Raw genomic sequence first — 6,814 nt, 5'->3', positions numbered from 1 at the left:
TGATTGGGGTAAATGATTCCTAGTTGGTTTTGGTTAAAACCCATGATTATATCTTTAGTTTTATCATCTAATTTGTGATTTGGGGTGTAAACATTGGGGAAGAACATGAAGTGTTCTTGAGTTAGATTTTTGGGGTTTTGAATGGGATTTTGTTATTGGATTGGAGTAAATTTGGTATGGTTAAACTCGTGAGTGATTGGGCTTTCAGATTTTGTGATTTTTGTCAGATTTTGAGATTTGGGCGTGGGGGGGAGGGGGGGCAGGTTCGGGCCAATTTCGGATTTTGGCTTGTAAGTTCGTATTTTTCTTGTGGAATTGATTCCTTTAGACTATATTAATTATCTCGTACTGCTTATGGCTAGATTCGGAGCATTTGGAGATAGATTCGAGGGAAAAAGGTATTTCGGAATAGGAATTTGCGCGGTTTGAGGTAAGTAACAGTTTTAAATATGGTCATGAGGGTATGAAACCCCGGATTATTAGATTATGTGAGTATTTTGGAGGTGACGCACATGCTAGGTGACAGGCGTGTGGGCGTGCACAGTAGGAATTGGGACTTGGTCCATTCCGTGAAACTGTAAAGTTGAATAACTTGTTGCTAGCTATATGCTCTCCCTCTGTTATAGAAATTTAACTGCAAATCATGTTAGAAATCATGCTTAGGCTATGTGATGGTACTGATGGGACCCGTAGAGGTCGCATACTTGTTGAATTACTTGCTAATTGTTATCTTGTACTCAGTCATGGTTTTACTTGCGTATCATATCTCAGCCTCTTCTTGATTTTGTTAATACACTATGTTATCTTTGTTTGGGCCGATCTTTGTGATTTTCGAGAGCCCGAGAGACTAGAGAGGTTGATGACTAAGTAAGGCTGAGGGCCTGTCTTTGAGGTATTGATACTTTGGAACATGAGTTGTCCGTGCGGTTCCACATATTGATACTATAGCACGTGAGTTGTCTGTGCGGTTCCACATATTGATACTATAGCACGTGAGTTGTTCGTACAGATATAGCGCTTGGGCTAAAAGGAGCCCCTCCGGAGTCTACTCACCCCCAGTGAGCGCAGGTACCTATTGAGTGTGAGTACCGAGGGCTGAGAGCCGAGTGATTGAGCTGTTGTGACGAGTTGAGTGTCTGTTGCCCTGAGAGCCTGTACTTGTTTTCCATTTGGTTATGCACTTAGTTGCTATCTGTCATTGTTGTGAAATCCTGAAAGATTCTATATCCGGATTACCTGCACTGTAACTGTATAAACTGATTTGACTTGAAATGTCGGATTTGAAAGCATGTCTATTCTTTGTTGGAATTATTGAAAATGAACTGTATTTGTATACCTCGTCACTACCTTCTCAGTTCTTTATTTATTTCTATTACTTGCTGAGTTGGTTGTACTCATGCTACACCCAACACTTCATGTGCAGATCCATGTATGTTTGATCACGGATGTTGTTAAGTTCGTGCGCGATCGAGTACCGGAGACTACGAGGTAGCTACCGACGTCCGCAGACCTTATCTCTCCTTCTATGTTTTCTTTCATTTCAGTATTGATACTCAGATACTGTTTGTATTAAACTTGATATCTAGATGCTCATGATTCCGTGACACCCCGATGTCGGGCTATTTTTCCGCACTTATGTTTTATTTGGATTTTACCCCCGTTTTTATGAAAGACTCCGATTATTTTAAATGTCTTAATTCATTTATGTTAAATTTTAAAAATGTTTTGGAAAGGTCGGCTTGCCTAGTATCACGATAGGCGCCATCACGACGGGTTAGATTTTGGGTCGTGACAGCGATTATTTTCAAGAAATATCAAATCAACAAACACGCGGAATTCACATAAAAATCCAAATGGCAATCACACCAAATTAACATATAACATACAAATTGGACGACAAGGATTGAGGCACTGCAAATAGAGGATTAAATAAATGCCAATGATTATCCAATTTATTACATAAAATGCATAAGACTTTAAACCAATAAGATTTGCACATATAAACCCGAGTACGTACTCGTCACCTTGCGTATACGGCTTTTCACATTTCATAAATGGCACATGAGACGCGATGCCTAAGGGGTAATTCCCCCACTCAAGGTTAGGCAAGATGCTTACCTTTTTGAAGTTATACCGATATTCCAAAATTGCCTTCTTGCTTGAATTGACCTCCGGACAGCTCAAATCTATCCAAATTAATTGTATAACTTCATTAAATTTTATCATAAATAATTCCTGATAATAAAATGTCAACTTAAAAATTTATTCTAAAAGATCAACAAAAGTCAACGCGGGTCTCGCCTCTCGGAACCCAACATAACTTTTACGAAATCCGAACACACATTCCGATACGAGTTCAACCACACCAATTTTATCGAATTCCAATAACAAATCGTCCTCCAAATCTTGAATTTTCGTTTTTGAAACGTTTTTACAATAATCTCAAATTTCCTCCATTAAACACGAATTAAATGATGAATATAACCATAGATTCATGAAATATTAAAATTTTAGGATATAGAATACTTACCCAAGTCAAAGTCGTGAAGAACTCCTCCAAAATCGCCCCAAAACCGAGCTCCAAAAACCCCAATCGAAAATGGCAAAATGAACAATTTTGGTCTTTAATGTTTCTGTCGAGAACCGCCTCTGCGGAAAGAATTTTGCATCTGCGGTCTCACTTTTGCGAGACAAAATGCGCTTCTGCGATGATCACTGCCCATCCACGAAACTCGCACCTATGGAGAAATTTTCGCTTTTGCGCAATCGCAGAAGTGAGGCCACGTGCGCACCTGCGACTCTGGTTGCTTTTGTGTTCCAACCTCTGCTTCAGTGGTCCCACAGGTGCAGAACATGCATTTTACCTGCAACATCTACCCAAGCTGCCCAACATCGCTTCTGCGAGCTCAACCTTGCTTCTGCGAGGTCTCTTCTGCGACGAGGATTCCGCAAAAGCGAAAACACCAGCAGCAGCCAGTAGTTCCTTCAAGTCCAAAATTCAATCTGTTAACCATCCGAAATTCACCCAAGGCCCTTGGGACCTTAACCAATTATACCAACATGTCCCAAAACACAATACGAACTTAGCACACATTTTACCGGTTATCGAGGTAATCTTAGCCAAGGATTTAGCTGCCAGAACTTTACTTACATGTATTAACTTCCTTTTCCTTTGAGTTTCACAATTGCTCGAGCTTCTGATCTGCATCCTTGTTTTCCATCTAAATGTGTTGGTTCTTTGAAGAGCAACAACAAAACCGAGGATTTCGTTCCTCCAATAGTGAGTTTCATCATCCCAAGAAGGCTTAGTACTTAGAAGAATTTTGAAGAGAAAATTCCTAATGCTAACCCTCGTACATGGGCTGTTAGTAGGTACTCGTCTTCCATTATCCCTTCCATTATTCCCATTGTGAAGGGATATTGTCATTGCTATGAATTGGATATCATCGCTCCCGATCTATCGGAGCTAGTGACCCTTCCCAAGGAAGGTTTTACATACTTTTACATGTATCCCTTTACTTTGGATGCGTTTTCTTTGAGTGGAGAGCTTGATTCCATGATTGAAAGAATTTTTCCTCCGCTATCAGCTGTGTTTAGCACAAGTAGGTCCTTCTGTGTGAAGGACGATTGCCTGTCTTCGACACTTGTGCCAAGAAACTAGAGAAAAGCTAACATTAGCTCACATGATGAATCTCTACTCCCCCAAGATCTTCCACGGGAGAATGATAAACCTTTGCAAGTGTGGCCACCATGATTTGCTATCTAGCATGGATGATGACAACGACCGTGGGTGGATGGAATGGTTCATTGCAATTCCACCAGTGACATTATTCCAACAACGACTTCATCCTTTCCGGTTGCTTGGAACCGCTTTCGTAAGTTCCGTTTAATAAACTTTTTCCTACTAAATATTCTTTCATGCCTGTATTAATCCTTCAACCTTTGTATGTTACAACGACTCGATGGATCCCACCGGTGGTAGAAGGCTTGGACCAGTGGGTTCATAAGATCTTGGACATTACAACGCCCGAAACTTATTTGTGGAAAGAGATGTCCCTTAAATATGGGTGGAAGGCCAAAAATGATGGTAACCGTAATTTACTTTGTTTCAACTTTTTGTATATGAAGAACTTGGTTGAACCTTTCTGACTTGTTCACGAAATTAGGTGTACCTGCGGGCTCACTCATTTGTCCCCGAGGAGGATGTTTTGGCTGACCCTACTGATGTGGCGGGGCTGCTTCAGGAGGCACTTACTCGAACAGGCATCTTCGGGTCTGCTTCGGGCGCAAATATTTCTTCACGGAGTCTTCGGCTAGAGAACAAGCAACCAAAGAAAAGACGTTCCTCTGTGACCGGGGAAATGAATAAGAGGGCAAAGGTTGATGCCCCCGAGTCATCTCCAGTGGCGATGATGACTGGTCATCCTTCCGGGCCGGTCATAGACACTATGATGATCAATGATGATGATGAAGCTAGTGATGAGGGATCTTCTTTACATTGAGGGCGACGATCCTTATCATCTCAACAGGATGCTCAACCTGTTGAGACAATCATACTCACCGAGGATCATGTCTCCACACTTTGGGGAGAGTTTGATTTGGTAGATAATGTCAACTCCCGTTCTCGGGCCCCAATGTTTTTGCCCGGTACTGCGAGGCAGACCGGGTCCTTGCCATCTTTGGTTGGCGAGCACCTAACTCTAGTGCTGCTTTCGGCACAACTGTTTATCATTCTTCTACCCCCATAAGCTTCATCACCATCTTCTCCAACACTAGCAACTGCTACATTATTTCCATCTTCATATACTCTTCCACCAATAACATCATATCCAGCGGCCGCGTCTGACCATGAAGAAGGCGTTCCTCTTCTACAATCCCCAATTTATGGGAATTTTGGGAAAACTTAGGCTGCCCCTTCTGAAGATCCTTAGAGGAGGAAGAATGTTACTCTTTTGATCTCTACCAGGTGCAATCTTCTTTCCCGACCAGTGGAGCTTGCAAACTATCTGAAGCCTTTGGCTTCAGAGAAGGATTGGGAAAAGATTCAGACACTATTAGGAGAGTGTTTGTTGAACAATGTTATGCATAATCCCGCAGCGGTATGTTTCTTTCTTCCTCTGTTATTTCTCCTACTATTGAATGAATGTATTTTAAGTTTTACCTCTTCTGTTTTGCATGTTAATTTTCTTTCTTTCGAGGGACTTCAAAGGTTGATTCGTGAGAAGGAGGAACTTACTTCTGAACGAGATCAGATTTTGGAGGAACGGGAGCAGACTGCTCTCCACCTCTCAAAACTGGAAACCAAGGTTACCGAGGTCATTGTATTGGAGGCCCTTTTACAGGAAAGAGAGAAAGAAGTGATAACCCTTAGCCAAGAAATTGGGCCGCTGAGGGCTAGATTTGATGAAGTCAAGGATAAATGGGCAGAAGTCCAAAACGTCGTTCTTGCTGCAACCGATCATTAGGTTGCCTCCGCTGAAAGAGTGATTAATTTGGAAGCAGCCTTGAACTCCAAAAGTTAAGAGCTTTCAGCTGTGGGGGCGAAACATGCCCAGCTAGAAGAGATTTACAGGAAAACTATCGAGCATAATAAGCTCTTTAGTTCAACTATCCATGATCTCTACGTCAGTCTCAAATCTGCTAAGTCCGCCAGGGAAAAACTTTTCGCCGAGGTTACACAACTCAAAGGAAAACTTAAGCGTCGAGCGGCTTCCCCCATTATCGAAAAAACTTATTCCATGTATAGCATGAGCAGAAAAAACTTGGAAGAATCCAAAGCTGGTGTCATTGATATTAATGCCAAAATTTCTAAGGCACGCGAGCTTGAGTTAGCCGCTAATACTGGCCTTCCATCGAGGTCTGATGAATCGATCCCATATGGTTCTGGTTCCAAATCTTTGAGAACTGAAGAAGAATCGGAGGGCGACGATGTTGAAGATCAGGTTGGGGAAAATATCGAGCCATCGGTGTAACCGTCTACCACTCTCGGGGGCATGGACACTGCTCTTTCTCCTGGGCCCGGAGGCACTGCATTTTAGCTTTACTTGTCTTTCCCCGTTTTGTCTTTATTTTGGCATGTTATAGTAAATAAAGACATATTTTTGCTTAAATGTTTGTTTGAGTCTTACGTTTGCTTGAATATCCGTGCAAATGTTTTAACCCTTATATTCTTTTAAGGATTCTACACATGTTTTTATGTGCACATTTTTATGTATGTGGTCTCAGATGCATTTTCTTCGATGCACACTTTTTCGATAATTATCCCTTTTACGTGAGAGTTTCAATAAGTATTTGTGCAAGTTTGCGTATTTTTCATATGCAGCTTCGGATGTATTTTCCCCCGATAGCATTTTTGATTTCGGGCATAAATTCTTCTAAAACCAACCCTTTAACGTGAGGGTTTTTATAAGAGAGTACCCTCTTATGTTTACGGTGCTTTTGAAGAGGACGTCTCATGTTCATTACGGCACTAACATTTGAAGTACTTGTTTAACTTTCAAATGACTAAGTTAACTCATCGTTCAGACAAGAAACAACATAAACGTATAAGGATTTCATTTTATTCCTTCTATTTTCAGAGATTACATAAGCAATTTGCTATCCAGAAAAGAAATTGCCATGACTTATGGCTATCTTGTACAACTTGTTTCTGTGGGGCTGGCTGTGCAGTCTCCAGTCCCCAGTCCCGATGATGCATTTTGTTGCCGGATTTTTGTTCCCGGTTAACATGGCATTTAGTGTTGTCGTATCCTCATATCATCCCCCAGTGTTCGAATGCGAAAAATGCAAATTGGAACATTGGAAGTCTTGTATC

This window comes from Nicotiana tabacum, chromosome 13 (genome assembly GCF_000715075.1).
Source record: "Nicotiana tabacum cultivar K326 chromosome 13, ASM71507v2, whole genome shotgun sequence".
NCBI classification, from domain to species: domain Eukaryota; kingdom Viridiplantae; phylum Streptophyta; class Magnoliopsida; order Solanales; family Solanaceae; genus Nicotiana; species Nicotiana tabacum.
The sequence above is the reverse complement of the archived record's forward strand: the minus strand, read 5'-3'. Positions refer to the sequence as shown.